The sequence below is a fragment of the Psittacula echo genome, assembly GCF_963264785.1.
Source record: "Psittacula echo genome assembly, chromosome: 4".
Taxonomy (NCBI): Eukaryota; Metazoa; Chordata; class Aves; order Psittaciformes; family Psittacidae; genus Psittacula; species Psittacula echo.
Window position 1 is genome coordinate 28,945,918 of NC_137738.1, and position 24,283 is coordinate 28,970,200.

At 46.8% G+C, this 24,283-nt stretch overlaps 1 protein-coding gene across 3 annotated transcripts in view; it reads left to right on the forward strand.

Annotated features, from left to right (window-relative positions):
• The window catches only part of TOMM20 (translocase of outer mitochondrial membrane 20), a 60,632-nt gene that overhangs the window by 29,668 nt on the left and 6,681 nt on the right, over positions 1 to 24,283 (forward strand). For all 3 annotated transcript variants that reach the window (XR_013956743.1, XR_013956745.1, XR_013956746.1), the window contains exon 7: positions 23,374 to 23,426. The gene's annotated coding sequence lies outside the window, so the exon portion shown is untranslated. The remainder of the gene's footprint in view (positions 1 to 23,373; positions 23,427 to 24,283) is intronic.

The window sequence follows — 24,283 nt, forward strand, 5'->3', positions numbered from 1 at the left end:
CTCAGCTGTCACACACTCTTGCCAGCTTCTCCTATATGTCTAAATAACTAGGTGAGCTATTTCTGGAAAATAACCTACCTGATGAGTTTAGCCTTTTGTTCCTGTGAGTGAACTGTTTTCAAACTCTCTGTCGAATGTATTTTACATGCAGTAGTATTATTTGTGCTTTGTCTAAGCCTATGCTGGCTATGGATTCTCACTGTGCTCTTGGATAGAACTGTGGTTTTAAGTACCCACTGCTGGTTATTCATAGCGCACATTTAGTCATTTAACAAACATGGTATTAGTTCTGCTCTCTAAGTGGATGACTAATACTTATAAATAGGAGGAATGTGATCTGAAAGGTCACGTGAATGTTCCCAGTGTGAGCATATCCCCAAACTACGAGACTTCTCATTCCAGGGGCATGATTGCAAAACAAGAAAATGCTCATTATTAGGAAGCAGAAAAAAGGTTCAGAACCCATTCAGGCAATTTCTCTGCTTTAATTCAAACGATTTGCAATTGTTTATTGAGCTGTGCATTGCAAAAATTTTTTGCAATGTTTGCTTTTCCCTGCAATCTCTCCTGACCTGCTTGGGAACATAGGAATTGCCCTGACGGAACAGTCCTAATCTCTCTCTTCTCTGTCAGTGCTCTCCCTTGGAACATAATAGGACCTGAATGTTTCTTAAGTAGATATAAGAAACGTCCTTTAACTTTCTTCCTAAGCTCTTTCACATCAAGACAGTGCTCAACGCTGAATTCCAAAGGAAGTGAGAAGAGTGCATAGTACAGGTTTCTGCACTGCCTGTAAACCAAGGGCTTTCCTCAGCTCTTTACCGTGGAGAGAAGATGCTGTGCTGCCCAGGCTTTGAAGGAGCAATGGGGGATGCTGCCTCGAAGGTGGAGTGCTAATGCAGCCTCCTGAGAGGTCAGGTTTTCTGTTGGAGAACACAGGAGGTTACATGCAGGTCAGCTGTGCAGACACCCTTGTTTTTTCATTTTTATCAAATGAAAACAAAGTAACTAAATGCTGCTGCTCTCCTGCCATTGCAAGGTTTGGTTTATGTTCACAGGAATACAAAGCTAAGGAAGGGAGGACTGGTTGCGTCAGGACATCCAGCTTTATTTCATGGCTGTGCCACAGGCTCACTGAAGGTGTTTGTCTGTAGCATATGCTTAGCCTGGGTTTGAGCCGAGTCTATCGTCATGTGCTGCCTGTTTGGGAAATTAAAGCCCTCGGGTGGCCTGTGGCACCCACTTGGTCAAGTCGGAGGTCCTCCTTGTCTGGAGCAGTGAGGGGAGGGCCAGTGTGCTGGGCTGGGGCAACAGGGTCCTGTGGAGGCCATGTGCCAGGGACTGGGCTGCTGCTGCTACCACTGTGATGTCCCTCTCCTGCTTGCTGCAGTATGAAGTCAAAAGGAAGTCCTTTCAGTGGAAAAACAGGCAACCACATCACTATCTTTCTTCTCTCTACAACTTGGGTATAACCTGGTGGGCTTTGGGCTGGTGGAGCAAAGCGGGGTGAGATGGCGCTGGAGGCGGGTTCAGCTCCCAGCTGGGAGGTGATGCTGGCTGAATCAACACTTCTCTGCTCAGCCTCTTCAGTGTCAGATGTGGTGGTGGTTTAAGACACCTGTAGCCAAAGTTAGTTTGACTTTGCACTGGAACAAAGTGGAAGAGAGGACTTGCACGGTTGGCTGAGAGACGTATCCTGATCAAAACAGAGGCAGGTACATTGTGTCATTGGGCAAAGCCCAAGGCACCAGCCTGGGTGGCATCTGACTATGTCTGTGCTAACAAACCAGGCAGGTACAGGAGCTGCAATCTGCTTTGTGACTGAGTAACACTGTCTGGCCATGATTTGACAGATAAACCTTCTTGCCCTCCAAAACCATGTGGCCACATACAGACTACCTATGGAACAGTCCTGGCCCATGCTAACTCCTGGACTGTGCTTGGGAGCAGTTTGGGAGAGTGCTGTTTCCCCCAGGCCAAAAATGTAGCCAGGATCACGCTAAGAGCTGGAGGGATGGACATTTGAACTCCACCACTTGTGCCCTGGCAGCATCTAGAGCTTGGTATCCTGCTCTAGATGCTACCAGTCTGGCTGGTGTCAGGGAAGTTACCTAATGCATGATATAAGAAAGAGAAGACTTCCAGCTTAATTTCTAGCTTTTCTCCCTTTGTGCCCTCTCTCACATTGGGGTAAGAGGGTATCCTTACCTACAGAGTAGTGAGACTGACAGAACTGGATACAGTGGGGTAGTGGGGTGTGGCGAAAGTTCAGTTCACTGCAGTGGTTTATAGAAATTTGATTCAGCAAAGAGTGGTATCGTATACGTATACCATAAAGATGGTATTCCAGTTCACAGACCTATTGTAATTGTGTCCGTGCTTATTATACAGTTACAGAAATGCATTAGCATTAAAATATGTGGGATAAAAGCAGTCAGTTGTGTTCTATATTCTCCTTCTACCAGCCTTTCTCTTGACTTTAGGTTGCCTATTGGAAAGGACTGTTGAGGATCTGAGTCCCCCCAAGTGGTCTACATGCAGTCAAGAAGTCCCAGAGATTTGATAGACTATACATGATGTTTCATTCTGAGCACACAAACATGTTTCCTAACTTGAGCAGTCGCAGAGGTTTGATTTCAATGGAAGATAGTATATATGTGATACTTGATTGAGAAGTGCATATGCAGGGCTTATGAAACAGTATGCATGTCTGCATGGGCGGGCGTTAAAATAACAGGGTGAAGGTGCCTGCAAAATATTATTTACCTGCTGGCTGAGATTTATCTGCTTGCCTTAGGGACTCCTGGCTCCTGTCTCTCAGATTTTGTTCCTAGAGAAAAATTTGGTGTAAAGAACTGTCTGGGGGTGCTGTCCTACAGCTAGCACTGGGGGGCTGAGTGGTACACTTAAACTGAATTCTGATGTTCCACCCAGCTTATTTTGGGTGTGCCAACGTTTGCTTGCTTATGAGTGCATCTGGATTTCTCCTCTCCCTTGGTCAGTACAGAAGCATTTCTCTTATTGATGGCAAGTAGTTCGTAGTGGTGGGGGCAGGTGTTGCTTGTGGCTGCTGGCCAGCTGACAAAGGACAGTGATAAAAACAGAGAAACAGATGGGAAGAAAGGAATGTATAGTGTAATTACACCTGATAAGGATCAGCATGACACTGTGTGTGCTATGTGCATGTTTGAAACCTACACACACAAATACATTAAAGAAAACATTCAAGTCGTGGAATCAGATTCTTCCGCACAGCAGCCAAAATTACATGAGGAAATGAAAAAGAGGTTTTTTTATACTGTGGTACTGTCAGTCAGAGCCTCCCCTCTGACTGCACCTGGGAGAAGAGCGTGTTAGGTGTGAGCAGAATAACTGATCGGTTCGTAACCAGCATGGCAGACACTCGTGTAGCTTCTCACTGCAGCACCTTCCTATGCTGGCTGCATGTCTGGGGCAGGCATGACGACTAGTCAAAAGCAAGCCTAATAACATCCATCTTGGGCAAGATCCTCAGAGGTGACTGTTGGAAAAACACATCTGCATGTTCCAGATAGATCTTTTTCAGTGCTGTTCAAATCTCGCTCTCTACACCTGAATAAATGCAGACCTATATTTGGATGTTGCAGGGCAGTTGCACTTCTGAACAGGAGCCATTTTGCAAAGGAGGAAGAAGCAGCAACTACCCTACTCCTGACCTGCCATCTCTCTCCTGAGGTTCAATAAAACCAGAAAGCAAGCCCCCAGAGCTTTCTTCTTTTCCTTGGTGACACAACAGAACAAAACAGGATTTCCTTCAGAGCAGTAACAGGACAGGCTTTGCAGCATTCTTACAAGGGTGAATTTAGAGACCAGAGAATGGGATTTCCAAGTGCATTTCCCTTCCTACACCTTTTCTTTTTTATCTCCATAAATCTGTGTCAGTTTTTAAAGTACCTATTTTGGGGGGGAGGGAAAGGGAACAGAACAAGTGATGAGCTATTCAGAGCTAAAAGAAGAGATTCATGCTGCCAGAGGTAAGACTGTAGAAAAATGTGTCAGCATAGCAGATGATCATTCTCCTCTCTTAATGCCTCTCCTGAAGCATCAAGGTGTACGTGTTTCTCAAAGGGGCTGTACATCTCAGAGGTAGTCTATGAACTGCATGTTGAAATGGTTGCCATGGCAGTGACTGAGTATAAGTTAGAAAGCGTGATTAGCCAGAGTTGGCCTAAATAGCTGAAGGGAAGGAAAAAAGAATGGCGGGGGGGGAAAGACCAAGGACTTTCTGTTATTTTTAATACAGATCCATCTGTATTAGGCTGTGCCAGGAAGAGGAAGTGTTGCTGATAGAGAGGAGCTTGTATGAGCATGCTTTGCACCCTAGCCCCAGCTGGGGTACCACCAGCAGATGCACTGTGGGGGGCCCTTTGCTCCCTTACATCACGTCTGCACATCAGGGAGGGGCCCTAAGTACAGACCAGTCCTGTTAGTGTTGAAATGGCACTTCTCCAGAGTCAGAGGCGAGGCCAGGACACTGCTCAGTGGCTCAGGGAGCACAGTCACAGCGCTCTCCTGGCTCATGTAGGGCATAGCCCCATTAGAAAGTGGGAGACTGGCCTGCAGAGAGGTTACAACGCTTGCCCCAAGTAACACAGAGGGCTGCTAGCCTGTGTGGGGTCTTAACTAGTGAACTCATGTCACTAGAGCCATGAACCTATGTCTTCTTGAAGTGTGCCTCTGAAAGGAATTTGGAGCCTGGGAACTGAAGAATGCAGCCCTTCTTGTTTATTCATTGCAGTAGTTAATCATGCTTGCTCGTTAAAAAAATATGTCACACCTTATATCTAATTTAAATGCGTATGGAATTAGCCTTCAGCCTCTGGTGCATGCTGTGTTCTTCACTGCTATATTTGAGTTAAAAAAAAACCCAACTTCTTGAGATCCTGTGGGGTTTTGCTGTGAAGGTTTCTTATGCACTAGAGTCACTTTCAAGCTTGTTTTTGAAGAAGTGAAGAAGCAGAATTCTTTCTGTCAAAGGGGTTTTTTTTTAGCTCTTCTCAAGGAAAAGTGGAAGACTGGGAGATTAAGGTGAAGATATCTCAATACCAGGTCTGGATGGAAAAATGTTCTTCCTAGGAGCTGTAGAGTCTCACATTAGGGGGCCAGATGCCCAGTGTAAAATCAGCAGAAGAGATTCATGCAGGTAGGTGTTTGCAGGAGCAGAACCTGTTAGCCTGATTCTCCCCTTCATAGTTTTCTTAAATAGAGAATTTTAATTTACATTAGCCTGGAGTGCTTCTACTTCTTAGTCCTTTGAGTGAGGTGAGATGAGATAAGAATCTATTCAGGCCAATCCATAACATTTGACCACTTACCAAGGATACTTTTCTCCCCTCCTGTCCTAAGGGATCTGTAGGTTCCTCCTTTTAGAGGAGTACAATCCAGCAGTACTTACTGTTGTTAATGGGTGTCCCTTTTGGCTGGCAGAGCTGGGGTGAGAGAGATCATATGGCCTGCACTTTAGGAGGAAGAAAAGAAAAACCCACAAAAAACCTCTTTGTCCTGCAATCAGTTTGGCTTTTGCTGTTATTTGCAGGAGTCTCTTCCACTTCTTGTATCTCCTAAATCCTTGTCATCCAGGTTTGAGAGCTGGGAATATCCTCTCTGGCACCAAGTCAATGATCTGTTTTTTAGCACCAGCAGCTATTCATATTTTACATGGTGTTCATCTCTGTTCCTTTCAAGCAATAATTGTAAATATCAGCTTTCATTCCTAGAGTGCCTTTCATCCCAGGGGCTCCCACAGCACTTTCCAAGCTTAACAAGCTTATTGTAGAGTACTCCTTTAGAAAGGGTGAAACTTGCTTCCCATTAAAGCCTGATTTTGGGAAGGAAACTCACAAATTATAATGTTTTCAATGCACGAGGGAGCCATTGCAGCTGTTATTTACTGTGTATGTTCCCTTACTGAAAAAGACTGCTTCTTGCTCCTCCACCTCCCCATCTCCCCCAGCTTTATCCAGCAATGCTCAGTTACCTGGGGGAGAAGAGTGCAAGTAATGAGAGATGATTGTCCCCTGTGATTTGATGAAGTGCTTTTTTTTTTTCCTGTAATCCTATTGCTGCCCTTAACAGTTTCTTCTGACAGCGCCATTTCCATCCAATTTTCTCTTTAATGGGGCAGATGTCCCAGGGCAGAGTTGCATGTCCTGTGGCTTTAGCCGGAGAGGTCACCATCTGTGGTTGGGCTGTGCTAAGGATCATGTGAGGAACTGCGGTCCTCTTCAGAAGAAAGCTGGCCTAATTTAAGTCACATTCCCGAGCAATCAAAGCAAAGCCAGTTGCTTTGCACTGAAATGCATCAGGACCTTTCAAATGGTCCTTTATTTGGCTCATCTGTGGAAGCAGTAAGCCCAGAAGAGAAGTTTGTTGCTGGTAATTTCTGAACTGAATAATTTCTTTCCTCATGAATCTTATAATTAATTTTAGGGCAGCCTGAATGTGACCAATGTCAATTTTGTTTCATTGGTTTCAGGAGGACTCAGTGTGGTGGGATCTATTTCATGATGCACAGAACTTTCTTCCATGCTGGCTTTGCTGGAAGAGGTCTCTCCTCTGCTTGGCACATGTGAGGCACATGAACTCCAGTTGCTTCTCCAAGGACACACTGAGAGCCTGTGGTAGAAGCAGGAACAAAGGCCCTATCTCTGGTTCAGTGCTTCAACCGCACAAATGTAATCTATCAATATAGGTAGTTCTGGATAAAAAATACATCAAGGCATATTTTTGGCTGCTGCCTTCAGAGGTAGTAGTAAAATCTCCTGGGGGAATGCAAGCAGTGAGATAGGATTCAAGTTCCAAAATCCCCATCTTCTTGCTGCCTTTCCTCCTCTCTCACACTGGTTGGGTTCAAAGGGAAGCCTTTTCTTGGGATTGCTGTCATCTATTCCCGTCAGCAGATTTTGGTTCAGAAATGCATTTTCATTCTTTTACAACAAAATGCTGGTTTTTTCCAACCTCACTCTGAAGAGCTGTAAATTGGCAAAGGATACAAAAAGAACAATGAACCAGCAGCTAGTGTTTACATTGGCCACTTTGTGTAAGTGCCGATATTAGCATTTCTGAAAGGGTTCATTCATCACTGAAAAAGGGTTTGTACCTGTGAATAAGAGCTTGCTTGGGAGGGCCTGTGTGCCTGCTTTCCTCTATCAACAAAGCTTAGAATATCAAGAGATGGTTTTGCAATGGATATTAATGCGTGCCTGTTATTTCAGGATGAAAATAAGTCACTGAAAGTGTTCCATGCCTATTTCCGATGGCGTAAGGAAAGCAGCAGTAAATCTAAAGAAAAATCTTATTTATTTTCATGTGTCTTATTTGTTTATTTAATTATTTAGAGACTGAATATATATATTGAAAGTGGCTTTCTTGGGCTTTTTTAAAGAATAAAATCCTGTGATTCAACCTGAAGCTCAGGGAAGCCACTGGCCATCATATTTGAAAAATCATGGCAGTCGGGTGAAGTTCCCGACGACTGGAAGAAGGGAAATACAACCCCCATTTTCAAGAAGGGGAAAATGGATGACCTGGGGAACTACAGAGCAGTCAGTCTCACCTCTGTGCCTGGCAAACTCTTGGAGCAGATTCTCCTGGAAGGCATGCTAAGGCACATGAAAAACAAGGAGGTGGTTGGTGACAGCCAGCATGGCTTCACTAAGGGGAAATCCTGCCTGACCAATTTGGTGGCCTTCTATGATGGGGCTACGGAACTGATGGACAGGGGCAGAGCAGTTGACGTCATCTACCTGGACTTGTGCAAAGCGTTCGACACTGTCCCACACGACATCCTTGTCTCTAAATTGGAGAGACATCAATTTGATGGGTGGACCACTCGGTGGATAAAGAACTGGCTGTCTGCCTGCACGCAAAGAGTTGTGGTCAATGGCTCAATGTCCGGCTGGAGACCGGTAACGAGTGGTGTCCCTCAGGGATGGGTGTTGGGACCGGTCTTGTTCAACATCTTTGTCGGTGACATGGACAGTGGGATTGAGTGCGCCCTCAGCAAGTTTGCCGATGACACCAAGCTGTGTGGTTCAGTTGATACGCTGGAGGGAAGGGATGCCATCCAGAGGGACCTCGACACGCTTGTGAGGTGGGCTGATGCCAACCTGATGAAGTTTAACCATGCCAAGTGCAAGGTCCTACACCTGGGTCAGGGCAATCCCAGGCACAGCTACAGGTTGGGCAGAGAAGAGATTCAGAGCAGCCCTGCGGAGAAGGACTTGGGGGTGTTGGTCGATGAGAAAATGAACATGAGCCACCTTCAGTGTGCGCTCGCAGCCCAGAAAGCCAACCGTATCCTGGGCTGCATCAAAAGGAGCGTGACCAGCAGGTCGCAGGAGGTGATCCTGCCCCTCTACCCTGCTCTCGTGAGACCTCACTTGGAGTATTGTGTGCAGTTCTGGTGTCCTCAACACAAAAAGGCCATGGAACTGTTGGAACAAGTCCAGAGGAGGGCCACAAGGGTGATCAGGGAACTGGAGCACCTCCTGTATGAAGACAGGCTGAGAAAGTTGGGTCTGTTCAGCCTGGAGAAGAGAAGGCTGCGTGGAGACCTCATAGCAGCCTTCCAGTATCTGAAGGGGGCCTGTAAGGATGCTGGGGATGGACTCTTCATCAGTGACTGTAGTGACAGAACAAGGGGTAATGGGTTAAAACTTGAACAGGGGAAGTTTAGATTGGATATAAGGAAGGAGTTCTTTACTGTTAGGGTGGTGAGGCAGTGGAATGGGTTGCCCAGGGAGGTTGTGAATGCTCCATCCTTGGCGGTGTTCAAGGCCAGGTTGGATGAGGCCTTGGGTGACATGGTTTAGTGTGGGGTGTCCCTGCCCATGGCAGGGGGGTTGGAACTTGATGATCTTAAGGTCCTTTCCAACCCTAACTATTCTATGATTCTATGACTAGTACTCAAGTCACGGAAAATCACATAGGCCTGCACTAGAAACAGCGTCTGTTGAAAGCATTGTGCCCTTTCCAGACTATGATCTCTTCTAGGGATGTCAGCAAAATAAACATACTTTTATGAAGTACCCTTTAAACTTTCTTACCTCTTTCTGTTTGTCGCACTTGTTGCAGTTTGCCTTGAATTAGTTGCCTTCACACTGAGGTATGTTGTTTTTCTTAAAAAAAGAGATCTGTATGCTCTGCACTGGCCCAGCTGGTGTGCCATGAGCCATGGCTCAAGGGTGGAACAGGTCCTTTGCAGGGCCAGCAGACAACATTTGTTACATCCTCATACTGCAGGATCTCCCAGTAATGAAGGACACATAACAACAGCGTTTGTGAGGGAGCCAAAAATGTGCAGCCTCTGTGGGATACCTACATTTTTACTGAGATTCCTTGGGATTCTGTGGGATGAAAATCAAACTCTTTTTCAGGTACGTTGTTATGCTGCAAGCTCTATCATACCATTTTTCTTTTAACCTTTTGATTGCTTCACTTTTAAGCTGGAAGAAGCTGAGGGCTGAGACTCTTCCTGTGCACTCATACAGCTGCTGGCATGGTGTGGCTTGAGTTCTGGCAGGAGATTCCGGCCATTGCCGCAGTCCATTTAAAACCCAAATGAAATGTCTGGAAGCTAACCTGCTTGCAAGTGTCCCTTTCATGCAAAAAATGATGCTTTGTGAGCACTGATTGTAAAGCAGAGGAAGAAAGCAAGTGTGAATCAAATGAGAGACCGTGGACCAGCCCACTGCCTTCTGTGGGAAGTCCTCTTGGAGGGGTGCAAGTGGCTAAGACTTACCTGGTGGAGTTTCTTGTCAACCCTTTAAATTGTCAGTCAGGGGCAGCTGGCCTAATGGCTGACAAGGAACTGTGAGAGTCATCCCATCAACCAGAAGGGTTACACTCTGCCTTTTGGGGGCTGTGATTTCAGCATGGAGATCGGTTGCATGGAGGGAGCAGAAATAATGCTAGGAATCTCTAAAGGGATGAGTGAGCCCATAAACAGCCAGTGGTGCACTTAAGGGATTTCATAGTAGGCATTGGAGGAGAGATGCCTTCTCTGCAACGAGTGAACACTTCTCTGCCCAGAACCAGGATAATTTCCTTTCAATCCAGGGCGGATTGCCAGCAGTCTCAAACGTAATCCTCACAGTATTACTTCCAAAGATGAAACAACGGTATTATGGGCACTGCCACTGAGACAGGTAATCTTTAAATATAGCTGCAAATTGCCTGGTTTAATGCTAACAAACCCAAATGGTGAGGAAGGCAAGACAGGTAGCAGCACTGATACAGCGTAATGTAATGTGATGGCTGATGTAAATGTGACTCATTCTAGCCAGAGGCTTTGGTATAGGAAGTTGGATGAAAGATATAAAAACAAATATGAATTTTTTTCCTTCCTGATGAAGGTCACTGCCAGGAATAGCATGGGAAATAATTAATGGAGGAAGAAATGTTCCCCTTCAAATTAGAAGTATTGTCTTGCTTCACAGATTTGTTCTCCTCTTTGAGCTCCCTAACAAATACCGGCAAACATGCAGGGCCTTTCTCCTTGGAGCCGCTGATGGATATCCCACCCAGCGGGTGGTGAATGCAGGGAACTGCTGAACGCAGGGCGCACGGTGACTGTTAATGGGTGTCTGCCTCGCTGGCAGTCCACCCACTAGCAGTGTGCTGAATGGGCCTGGGAGGCTGAATGGACTCTGCACAACAGCGGCCAATTTCCTGGTCAACAGGGAGGCTCAGTGCCAAGGCTGTGTGTGAGAGCCCATGCAGCCTGCTGAGGGGGGTCACCCCTTCTCCTCTGCTCCTGAGCCCTGGTGACATGGGTCTTTTTTCCAGCCCCAGCACAGGTCCTGCTCCCCCAGTCCCTACGCTTCATGTGGAGGACACAGGTGACACAGCGACCACTGCGCTTGCTGAGGAACAGCCTGTTCTCTGCTCATCCTGTGAAGACCTGGGAGGCTCTGGGCTGCTTGTTTGCTCCCTGTGACCAGCACTGCACATACAGGTGTGCACAGGAAGCCATGCAGCTGTGCCTGTGGTGCAGTGTGCGTGCAATGCTACCATAGCCAGGTGCAGTCTGTGGTGCAGCCCATTTGCTGCATAGGAATGTGATGCTGCAATTTAATTCCATTTACTCAAAGTGCTCTTGGAATGAGGATGGGTGAGGAGAAGATCGAGTGCCTCTGCTCCATGTCGCCACCCTGCAGCCTGGGAACTGGGCAGCTGTGAGGGGCTGAGGGGCTGCTGCTCCCTGGAGCACTGGTTGGTTTGCTTCCAGGCAGCCATAGCAGGGAGGGTTGCTGGGGGGAAGCTCTGAGCTTCACATTTCCGACTAAAATCTGTGCATGACTCCATCCTTTCTGCTATGAAGGACTGGTCACGTTTTCTCTTCTTGACTCCACATGGCTGCTCTGAACATCCCAGATTACCTGTGCACAAACCAGCTGCCTTTCCCACCGCTTGGCTCTTGGCAGCTCACAGCCCTCCATTGCTGCTCAGCACCTGCATGCTAGTGTCATTAAGGCAGTTAGCACAGTGTTAAGATACATCCATTTTTGGAGGGCTTTCCTTTAGGAAGCCCAGGAGGTGAGGGTTTGGCTCCTCCCTCAGCAGCCTCCTGACCCTGCAGTGGACTTTCAGAAGTAGGAGCACTGCAGAAGTACTGAGTAATCCAGAGCTCCCATATGGTGCAGGAAAAACCTACTATGGGAAAGCTGCTAATAGCAGAGGTAAGCTCTTACCCGCATTTTTCTGCTGGCGTTACAGACTCTGGAGAATCAGCTTGTTTCGGCCAGGTTCCCAAACTGCTTTTTGGTGTTCATGCAAAACAAGCCTGTGCATTGAGGTTTCCTACTCCAAAATTGTCTAACCAAATGAAAGGAATTACCTCGGTTGTACAGATGCACCTCCATCTGGTCCTACAACTACAGAGGGACTAGAATACAGCCCCAGCTCAACTCCCCTTTTCTCCCCAAAGAGGAGCCATTTGAAGAATTTGGAGCTCCATCCAGATCTGACTTGCACAGCTGACAACTCTCTGTGTAGCGAGTAAAATCCTAATACAGAAAGCTTGAAGGCAGTTCAGAAATGTGGCTGTGCATAAATGTTGGGTATTTTCCTCGTAGTGCTCATAATGCTGTTCAGTCTGGAGTAGCTGGGGAACAAGGATCAACCCTACAATGACAATCTGTCACTTGCATGTCTTCATGTTGACTTGAAGTCTGGCTCTTTCATTCTGCTTGCTTTCTCATTTCCCAAGGCACGTGTGTTGCTCTTCTAGCCTTATGGTTATGAGATTTGTGGTCACACATTCTCTTATCTGGGGTTTTCACAGCTGCTGGTCCTTGAAATGGCTGCAAGAGATGCTGAGTTGGTTGGCATGACCTGTTGCTCTCAGGTTTTTTTCTCCATAGCATCTCTATCAAGAAAGACTGTAAGACATATGGTTCAAATACTTCTAGATCACTTTAGTCTTGTCACACTCAAATGTTATGACTTCTTGTGAATGTGGGGTTTGTGCGCTGTTTTATCATGGATTTTATTCTTTTTCTGATGAAAAAAGTTACGTAATTCAAGCTTTTCCTTCTTCCTTCTCTTTCTTGCACTAAAATTTACTATGTTTGCAGATATACTGTGCCTATGTTAGCAGCTGGTGTGATGCAGTAGGAGCAGATCCATAGATGTAGATGTTCAGTGCTGAGGACTTGATATGTCAGGGGTTTATACCAGACTGCCTCTGTTCTGGTTCCCAGGGATGCTCACTGGGGCTTGGAGCACAGGCAGGAGGTACTCTCCTGGAGTCCATCTCCTGGTTCCCTTTCACTCGAAGGGAATCCAGTTAAAAAACCTGCTCCCTGGCGTAAATCCAAACAGGCAAGTGGGGAAACAAAAACAGGCACATAGAAAGACCTGTCAAAAGACCAAGGTCAAGAAACTGAGCCCAGAGACATTGCTTTACCCTAAGGTCCCACATGCGCAAACAGGTCAGTTATTTGGCTAGTGAAACAGCTGTTTAGCTTGGCTGAGCAGCTCTCTTATTCTGCTGATCTATTCTTCCCTCTTCATACAGTTCCCTAACCTTCTCCTTTTCCAAACCCTCACACAGCACATACGTATATATAAATATATATATACATAAAATATATGTGTGTGCGTAGGCAGTTGTGTCTGCTGCCGGGATTTCCTCCCAAACAATGCCTGTTGTGCTGGCCGCAGCGGTTCTCTCGGTTCCCATGCTCAGAGCAGTTTCCTGCTGGCTCAGCAGCAAGACTTTCAGGGCTTTTTATACTTATTCTTCTTTGGGAGCCAAGCGGAGGAGCACAGTTTGCCCATGAATAGCGAGCTGGCTGGGCAGCAGCAGGAAGCTTGCATACTAAACTGTGTGAACTTTGAGGAGGAGAGGAAGGGGTGAGGGGCTGCTGGCTGGTGTTTGCTGCAGCCCTTTGCCTTATACATTTGTCATCTCAGCACAGGGATGCTCCCTGCCAAAGTATCTGTAAAATGGCAGTGGAAAGAAGCAAGAGAGCTGAAAATGGGGTTATGGAAGAAACATGGGGAGAGCTTGGAGAGCAGAGAAGAGTGAGGAGGCTTGGGTTTTAATTATTCACATGAAAAGTTGTGGATGGGTTCCCTACATAGTGCTGCACTGCTGGGCTCACAGGCCCGCTTGCTCACCCCCAAGTCACTGCCCTGGCAGTGGCTGCACTGTCCTCTCTGGGTAGTGACAGCTTTTCTGTATTGCCCAGGCAAAATCAAAACCACAGCAATGAAAATACACTCCTCTCTTGCCCCCTGCACTCTACGCCTTTCTTTTGTTGTCAGCAAAAAATGATAAATAAATGGGTTCCCATTTACAAGGACATCACGGTGTTCATACAAAGAAGGGATTTAATGAGCAGCACTGTGCAATGCTGGTGCCTGCTTGTTGGTTACAGGCGAAGACACCCCTGCAAGGTGATTCAGCAGGTGCTGTGGCTCCAGCTGTGCTTCAAGTGTGCTTGGAACATCCTTGGAATAAAGCAGGAGGTGAGAGGAAGGAAGAGAGGACAGGCTGAGCCCTTCTGCCCGCAGACCAGCTACCTGCCTCCTGCTTGTGTCCTCACAGAGGCTTGTCTGTGCTTTGGAAATGAGGTGGCAGAGGATTGTACATGCTGCGCAGATGGTTCCCGAGCAAGAGTATCCCAGTGTGGGCATAGTGCCTTGGCAGGTGTTGGCACAATGTCCTGGTGCAGGAAGAGCTGACACGCTGGCCTGGCAGGTATTGCCAGAGGGGTGGCAGGGGATACAGGGCAGGGAACACCGTGCATGTGTGTAGGATCTATTTTTAGGGTGATGGCAATATGGAGAGAGCCAGCGGGTGATGGAAATGCTCAGCAGAGTGACAGACCAGAGGTGGGGTGAGGCTCAGCTAAGTAAGTCATGTTGTAGCATCATTGCAGTGATGCCTCATCCTGGCCTCATCTGAAACAAAAACAACCCTTGGCTTTCCCTGTGTTTGGCAACACCCTTCTCTGACGGCGCCCATTACTCCAGGCTCTAAATAATCTACACACACACAGTAAATTGGAGAAGCTGGGCCCTTGCCCCCCTGCCCCGCTCAGTCACGCTCTGTGTCTAGCTCCCAATGGAGCGCCAAGTAAGGCAATATGTCTGCTTGGCACCTGCATCCCCTTGCTGTCCTCCCAGGATGAGTAACCTTGTCTGGAGGTCCTTGAGTGCTGGGGAGATGGGGAGATACGGCCCTGGGTCCCAGAGTGGGCTTGTGAGGAGCCAGTGGAGGTCCTGGGGAGAGTCACCCACTGAGCTCATCTAGATCTCAAACAGCCTCCGCCTGGGCAGCTTGTGGCAGAGCACAGGCACCTCCAGAGGTAACCAGTGCCTTCACCATGGTCTTCTGTGAATGTACAAGAGCAATCCCAAATCTGGGGAATTTACCATCAAATTTGTGTACTTTCTGTTCATCTCTGCTCCTGGCTCAGCAGAAGCGCAGTTTAAATTACACGTAATTGATGACTTTGGTGCTCTGGTTTTAAGGCTAGCCAACATTTTTTGTAAGACCAAATGTTTAGTTGCCTGTAACCCCCTGAACCATTTACCACTCAGGTGCTTTTTTCTGTGCTGGGTATCTGTCCCAGGGTGAATGCGTCTGGGAAGCTTCAGCAAGAAACGTTTTTGTTTGCTTACAAGAAAGAGACAAGGGAAACAATTTTTGTCTTTATATTCAAGCATGTTCTTGAAGTGATCTGTTGAGAACCTCTGCCACGTTTCTGCCTTTGGAGGAGAGGCTTGAAATCTGGCAGATACCAGGAATGTGCCTTTGATTGTTCTTCATGGGGAAAAAAAAATGTTGAACTAAGAAACCTCAGGTAAAAAAACTTCAGATCTCAGACACTCAACAGAAACTTCTTAGGAGTTAGAAGCTGAATTTTCTGAAGGTACTTGCTCAGTGGAAACTTGCTTAAGTCCTGTGGTTAAATCACAGACGAGAGTACAGCAGGTACACTGCAGCCTCCTGCTGCAGGTGCAGAGCAGCTGCTCTTTGAAGTTGTTTTTCTGTGCTGACAGGGTCACTTCGGTGCTGGGGACCGGACCCAGAGATGCTCTTGGATGTGCTCGTTTGCTGATCTTAGGTGAACACGTGGAAAGGCTGGTGTTGAATAGGGCTAGGACCTGGCTGAGAGAGTGAGGGAGCTCTCCTCCCACTGCAGCCTCTTGCAGTGCAAAGGCTGAGGACCCCCTGCTGGAGAGAGGGACTGATACGAGATGTGGAGCTGGACCTGGGAGGAGGATCAAGGCAGAAGACAGGCTGGAAGGACCAGGAGGAGCAGGAGGAGTCAGGTTTGGGAGTATCTCTCCCCATCAGATCACACCTCCTGCAGAACCTGGGATACAGCAGACCCAAGGGTTTCTGCTGCGCAGTAATTGTCTGTTGTCAGCAAATATCTGGGGAAGCCATTGGCACACACTGTTGACTCATTCCTGCCTGCTCTCTCAGCAGAGGTTGATGGGCTATCAGTATTCCCAGTTATTCTGCTTTTCAACCACGATGGAATTAACATCTGAGAGTAAGAGCCCGTCCTGCCGATGAGTCATGTGGTGGCCAGTGTGATGCCATGGGATTCCTGCATTCTTGTTTCAGTTTGCTGTTTGCAAATCAAGGAAAAGAGATAAACCCAGTGTAGATTGAAAGCATGGGAAGTTTGCAGGGTCAAGCATTCAATGGTTAGAAATGCTTGATTTAACACTGCCCTCACCACCTGAGCGCAGTTCCCATCTGCACAAGCATTGTCATAGCGTTGCTTTTAGCTGCAGGATCAAATGCATATGTGTGTATTATTTCTCCCAGGCAGCTCTACCTCTTTTAATGCTCAGAGTGGATGGTTCTTAGTAGGTGAGTGGAGGCTGTGTGGGGAAGGGTCCTCGGATAAATTATGTGCTGAACTCGAGCAGGCCATATGCAGAGTGAAGTTTTGTGTAACTTGTAACTTGGCCACAGGTGGGAAAACTTAGGACCCTTGCAGAGGCACATTCCCCTTCCTTGATTGGGTATCGGTGCCAGCCTCTGAAGACAGAGGCACTTATCTCTCTATTTGAACAGAACAAGCTACCATATATCTTGCTAATCTTATTCTAGGAGACAGTTGGATTATTTTAGCTGAAATTTACTAAAAGAGTCTGCCTGAGGCAGACGTCCAGCATGGAGTGTTTGAGCTCGAGCAGCTGAGCTTTGGCAAAGCTGTGTGTAATGGAAAGCAGTCATTAATGGGAAGCGTTAAGAAACTGTAATTCCAGACAGCGCTTACAGGAGGAAATGAGAAACTTTGGCTCTGTGGATGGCTCCACCAGAAGAGACATACATGTACGGGTGAAAGGCTGCTGCTACGCAGTCGGTTAGCTGATTGCTACAGTGGAATACTGGCCTGCGCTTGTAATAGGGCATTTGTAGACTGCAGGGGTGGACTTGCTGTTTTGCAGACTTACCAGTTACTTTGTGGTTTGCTGTTGAATCAAATGCTGAGGAGAAACATTATGTTAGTGATGGTAAAGGGTGAAGAGACACACGTTGGATTTCTCTCTCCCCGTGGGAGGAGGAGTCGCAGGGGGTGAGATGCTGGCCCTGACCCTGCTGTTGTGTGTGTGGCAGGTTGGCTCGCAGGAAGGTGTTATTGTGGGGAGTCCTCCCTGCTTGCCTGACAACCTTTGCACCGACAGAAGTTTCGGTAGGGGTTGAGGTTGGTGGCAGGGGGCTAGCAGCTCTTGCTGCTGGTTTGCACTTTCCTTTTCTGCAGGAAGAGGTATTTTCCTTTCTTGTTACGCTTCACCTAGAGCTGTGTAAACAAGTACTCTCTCCTTGATGTTGACACCTTCAAATGAATTTATCTCCCTCTTGGGGATTTATTTGCCCAAACTTATTATTTAGTTATTTAATCTTCCCTTTAGTTATTTGACTGTTGTTCATTACTGAATTCTTTCCAATATGCCAACATCTCTTTGGCACATGAGTGCCTGAAGTTGCTTTCTCTGCTTAGAGGATGGCTCAGTCCCAGCAGCATGCTGCAGAGAGAAGCCATCTTCCTTCTGCTCTATCATACAATGTTCTTTACCTCTCTGCAGGTGAAAATCAGACCCTCTTATTTTATAAACCTGCGTCTAGTTTGCTATTTACTCCTATCCGTATGTTAGGCTCTTTTCAGCAGCTGCTGCAGGTTGTTTTTCCAGATATGTTTCCTTGCAATGCCCATGTCCCAGGCAGGAGCTGTTAGATGCTGTTTTCTTTCCCACTCCCCCATCTTGGAGACGTTTTTTGTGAGCTTGAAATCATAATGAGAAACCCAAGCTCATGCACACTTCCTCATCACTAAATCCAAAATGATCCTTTCAAAACAGAAATGCTTTGCAGGTTTGTAATTCTGCGGCCTGGGAAACAATTCCTTCCCATTCACAGCCACACTGTGCACTCCCTGAGGACTGGCAGGCTGACAGGGCAGTTCGGTTAAATGGAAAGAAAGGCCATTAAAATGGTGAGCAAGGCTCTTCTGGTGAAGGGTGGGCCAGAGCTGTCTCAGTCCAGCCTGTGGTTACTAGTGTGGCCCTAATGTATTCTGCTGAAACTCAGGCAGATGTTTGAAGAGCTGATTGTTTGGACAGGTAAAAGCTTTGGAATGATGTATGCCCTTTGTATGTGCAGGTGACACTTCATTTTTATATTCAAAGTGCATTAGGAGCCAATTTCAACCCAGTCTGCAAATGATACCTAAGCGCAGCCCATGAAACATGTGCTACCTGAAGAGCATTTGTAAGGATGTCCATGTAGATTTCATTTTTCGTAAGAAACCTTTCTGACTGTTTCTTCCCTGCAGGCATTAGGCATGGAAACAGGATAGGTTTTGTACCTAACCTCACAATCAGGGAAAGGAGAGAGGCAGGCTGCTTTGTCTGGGTAGCGCCCCAGTGCCACTGCCTTAAACTGGCGGTGAACTGGAAGCTTCTCCAAGGCTGTGGGAGCCAAACGTCCCACCCTTTTTGCCTGTGGCAGCTGGGTTAATTTTTTTCCTTTTGAGGTCTGAACCCTTCAAAGCTTTGTTTTGTATGGGTAAACAAAACCTAGCTACAGCCTATGGAGAGACCTGGAAACCATTTGGTGCAGAAAGATCACAGGGCTCTGAGAATGAATGCAGACTTCTTTTAACTGGAAATAATGTATACATTTAAAGAGCAGAACATGCAAATACATTCATAAAGGCCATTATCAGGAGCTGCTGGCAGTTTCTCTGAGCAGAAAAGTCCTTGTCTTGGAGATTTCTGCTACCCCTCAGGCTTCTGTCCATTTCTGTGTCGTTACTTGCAGTGTTTAAGCGCTATTAAGTTTAAGTGCATAAATTTTCTTTGGCTATTCAACCCCAGCCACTTTTGGGAAGGAATTGGCCAGAATCCCTGAATCTAAAATACTCAAATGTCTGTCTTTCGCTTAAAAAGGCTGCCATTTATCTGACAAGCAGTGCAAAATGGAACAGGTAGCTCAGCACAAGCATCTTCCAAGAAACCTGTTCTTGCGAAAGCAGGCGAGTGGCTTATGTATAAGCAGATAAGGTACCTTTACCAATGCCGAGGTTGTGCATGGCATGTCAGTATATTTGGTTTCATAGCAAGTGTTACTTTTATTATCAGCCTCTTGGTTTCTACCACTCTCTTTAGAAATATTCCAGCCACAACCTGTAAGCTTTACAGGCTCATCCAAGGAGCATGGCCTTTCAGACACTCCTTTCGTGAGTATTTGTTGTGCTCCAAGGGAGGATGTCTTTGTTTCAGGATTGTTCAGGGTATGAGAAATAAAAATCAAAATGGAAATAGTGGCCAGCACAAAGAACCAAACAGAGTGGTTTTAATGAATTTCTTTCCATACCTGCCAATCCACCCTCCCCTGCAGGAAAAGCAACTCTCCAACGCATAAAGCATATGGCACAGAAAATGAAGTGCCGATGCCAAGTTTTCTTTGCCTTAGCAGAACTTGCTGCAAAATGCTGAATATGCAGATCTTCTCCTGAAAATGCTCTTTGAGAGAAAGGGGAAGGCATATTCCCACCGCCTTTTTAGCTGGCTGTGCGCTCTCACTGTTTAAATCCTCAATGGTAAGGCGTTATTGTGATGCAGTGCTGGGCAGGCACACAGTCCTACATTCAAACTAGCTGCTGTGGAAGCAGTGTATGTGGCGGCAGCAAAGATAACTCATCAATAAGGTGGGCTAAATATTTGAGAAGAATCTGAAGCTCTACAGCGAGCAGAGAGACAGCAACCCCCACAAGTTATTTATCCTACAATAGGTGTGGAGTGCAGTGAGAGGGTGCTTCTCTCTTCCCAAGCTCAGGGAAAACCCTCAGTACAGCTCAGCCTGTGGCATGACTGCTCCCAGCTCAGCCCCACCAAGTGAGGCTCTATGAGGACACATTGCTGGTGGGTCCTGATGTAGCACAGGTAAATGGGACCTCACCACCAACCTGCTCAGCTCTTTCCTGAAGGATGTAGGATACTGGAGAACTTTAAGTGCCTCTCAGCACTGCCTTTCCATGGTTGGGCGACAGCTGAAGAGGAGGTTTGAGTGTCTAAATTAAGAAGTTAGGCATCTAAGGCCTTTACTGGACTGTATCTCTGTGGAGCCTGAAGCTGAGCAGACTTATATACAAGGAAAAATCCCCTGCTGAGTTACTTTCATCTTCCAGACAGCTATGGAAATGCTTGTGTTGTGTACCCTTACAGATGTGTTTCTTCTACAGGCGCTCTCAAGCCTGAGAGATGAGGCCATCATTTTATCTGGACACATGCCATGGGGATATACCATGGTTTGGGTAAGGGGTGCTGCTCTCCCAGGCAGCACTTTGGCTTGGAGATGTTTCATAAGGTGGGAGGTGAAGTCCTCACCTTCAGACCCACATGCCAGGAAAGCCTTCCACTATGGGCAAACAGTGCCTCTCTTCCCAAGAAGTAGAAGATACCCAATAGGGTGAAGAAATTAATGGGCTGGGGAGCTCCTTTGTTTAAATGAATACTAGGAGAGGAAGAGAGAGGCTTGATTTTTCACATGGTTAATGTTCCCAATCCTCTTTTTAGTCCTCTCATGGCAAACTGTGTACTTTGCAGTTCAAAGTCACATGAATCTCTGCTCAGCAGAAATGTAAATGTTTTGATAGAACTGTTCTTAACAAGTTTGATCCATTTAATCAGCTTGATTAACTGCAGAGCTTTATGGTGGTTAATTGGAAGGACTTACGATAAACTTCCACTTTCTGTAATTTTGTGAAGAATGTGGTGGTGCACAAGATCTTGCTGCCTTGGCAGCAGCATGGGAGGTACCTGTCCCTGTCACCCAGCAGTAACCCTGCAGCTTCAGCCCTGGAGACATTTGGGTGCTGAGCCTGCCCATGAGACCAGGCAGGCACTGGACAGGATGGACATGCAGCTGGAAGCATCTCAGTGGACCCTATTTCTTTTCTCTTGAGTTTGCATCTTCTGGATGATTAACTTCCCCTTCCAGTAAAAATGCAGCATGCCTCTTCTGACAAGTCCCACAAGAAAGGAAGCATGGCCATCCACAACAGCACTCTCCTTATTTTGGTTCATAACCTGCCTCAGCCTGCACTGTGATTTCAGAGGCTGGCTGAACAAAATCCCCAGGTTTACCAGAAAGAGAAATTAAGGTTGATCAGAAAATCTCAGCTTGGGTACACGTCACAACTGGTCTTTCCTCTCCTCCATTAAATGTGGCAGACTGACAGGCTGTAAAATACATCCAGCTGGAAAGAAGATCACTGTGTTTCACCCTGCCCAGCCTCGTTTTTCAGAGCTGAATGTCCAGTCATATACCTGTGTGAAACCTGAGGCCCTTCAGGCTTAATGCATAATGTTTGTATTTTAATAGGCAGTTTGTTGCCCACATTACATTTTTCTATGCCTTCTGGTCAATAGCCCAGACTAGAGAAACCACGGAGAGACTGAAAATGAATGAGCTCTCCCCTTAAATTGAGTCTGCCCTGGAGCAACCAGGGCATGGACACAGTGTCTGCGCCACTGGGTTTGTTTTTTGGGAGCGCAGGTCTCCTGTCACATTGCTGTGCTGCAGAGCTGCTGCTCAGCAGGTCTCCGGGGTCTTGTCATCAAAGTGCATGGGCTGAGCAACGTGGTTTCACAGCTCTCTTCAAACAGCTTTGCACTTTACTCCCACCTGACTCTGAAGTGGAACAGCCCCTGAGAAAATGGTGTTTCATAAGAAAGGAATGTTTTTTATCCTTTGCTAGCACTTCCATGGTCCTTCTGCATGTATGGCTCTCAGACTAGAACGGTGTGGGAGGAGGCATTTCTAACAGCAAACAACCTGGTTCCTCTTTCACCTGTGACATTTCTACACAATACAAAAAGCTCTCAGCTGTTCACCAGAAGTTAACATTTGACATGTTTGCTTCTGTTTTCTTCTTTTTCTTCACACACTAAACATTCACGTGTCCTTATCCTGTAGGAGCAGTTGTTTTAATCGATATGCTGCCAACAAAGACACTTGGGTTTAAGTGGCTGATCCTTGGCGACTGTAATGGCTTTTAATGAAAGGTTTTGTCTTTGCAAGGCCAAGATGTTCCTTATTCAGCTTTGGCTTTTGAAAGAAACACCTTAAATGCTCTTGGATTGGATGCAAAATGTATAAATTATGTTACACCAAGATGAAAAACTTGTCCTTATTGGTAGACTGCTTATCAAAGCAGAGAGGGGTAAAGCCTAAATGGTTCTATATACTATGAAGTCATCCCCAGGGGGATATTCCATATTTAAAACCAGAAGAAATGTGTAAAAATAGTTAAATATGAAACTAAAGAAATATTTGTGTGGTGTTGGGGTTTTTTGGTCTGGCTTGGTTTGGTCAGTGTGGGGGGTTTTTTTTTAACTAGATTTAATTTTTCTTTTCAACTTCTCTAAAGTTGCTTGCAATCTGGGGCTGTGCATCCTGACCCTCGGAGGGCTCTGGCAGGAGGAAGCGGGGGCATGGGAGACCCAAATGATTCTTCCCAAAGGCAGAGATTGAGAGCTGTGCTTTAAACTGATTTCTGTTCATGCTGCAGCTGCTGTGGCTGTGTTTGTGTTTGTGGCTGAGGAGGCCACAGATTGTTGGTGCAGTCAGAGGAAACCGTGAAAAGCTCCATCCGTGTTCAGGATGCAGCATGGTTCGGGCTGCTTGGATAAAGAAGGTCTTATCACTGGTTACTGGATCCAAGGAGAAAGCAGCTGCGTGTCGCTGGTTACCTCCTGGGAGAAGCAGCAGGTGACTTGACAACTTCTAAATTGCTCTTTCATTGTGCTGTGTGAACGGCACACGGGGGCTGCGCCTGCACCCGAGGCTGTTGCATCACCGGCCATGCTCTCAGCAGAGCTTTGCAGGAAAAACTGAAAGTAAACGGTGTTATTTTCATCCTGAACAGTGAGCAAGTTCTCGGTATCTAAATGAGAGCCCTTGAAGTAAGCTCCAGGTGTTGCAGGAAGTGGTGGAGGTGACTCAGTAAATGTCACACTTCCCTCCAAGTCAGTTCTGAAGTGGTGTCCAAAAATAACATTTCATGGGCATCTGTCTGTTTGAGATGCCCTGCTTTTTCATGAAACTCAAAGCTACCGGGCACCTTCCTGATTTCACACCACCTTTCTTGTCACAAGTGTTTGCCTTTACCTTCCTGTCTTTGTTCTTCCCTGAAAAGCCAAAGATATGACAAGTCCTGTAGATCTCTAAACCCAAGCATTAACCCCTTTCATCCTCATTCCATTGCTTTGATACTTTTCCTTTAATATTTATGCCCCTCGACTGACTGATATTTTCCCCACTGCTTCAGTCCAACATATTTTCCTTTGCAGCTGCCCTATTCAGGCACTGGTGGGGGACACTAAACTGCTGCTGGTTCAAGCAGGTAAGTGGTGCAATAGAAAAGAAAAACCGTTTTTGTCTAACAGTGCAGGTTTCACATGCCAGTGGGTGTTACATGCAGGCAGTGGGAGAGGGCAGCTGAACCCCACAGCCTCCCAGATGGGGTTGAGGTAGCCAGCTCACCCCAGCCCACCTCTTCAGCAGTAAGCAAAGCAGCTGGTTGCTGTCATGCCAGGCTCTGGTCTTTATGGCTCTCCGTGTGCCTGTAGGCATGCTGGTGGGGAGATGCTTCATGCTGTGGCTCCTGTGGCTTGGTGATGTGGGAACTTCAGCAGCAATGCCAGTGCGGGATCTTATTAATCCATGGCTTAAGAGCTGACCTCTTTCTTCCCTGTGGGAAAAGGGAAACAGCTTACCCCACAGCAGAGGGGGTCAGCAGGGGTAGGAAAGTCCTGCTCCTTACTAGTTACACCTGCTCCTTACTAGTTACACTGGAGACTAAGAAGTCCCAAGAAGAAAGGGAAAGGGAAGCTGGAGTACAAAGAAGTCCTAAAGGTTGTGTTAGGGTAGAAGAAAAAGTGTGGCCACAGCGTTCCAAATCCTCTCTCCCTTAATGCAGAGCTAGGAAACTGGGTGACACATGGACAGAGCTGCAGCCAGAGAAGCATCAGCTATTTGTGCATGGACACTACAGGCTGTGGGTGCCAGGCAGGCAAAGTTATCTTTGCTGTTCTTCACAGACGAGTCTAATAAACTTCTGTAACTGCTGTCTAGTTTAGATTTTGCAAACTAACACTTCTGTTTTTATCTGAGCCTCATCTGAGAGTGACTTTAAGGCAGTTGTCTAACCACAGGGTATAGGCTCCTGCAGCTACAGCAGTGCTTCAGACCGGGTTCTGG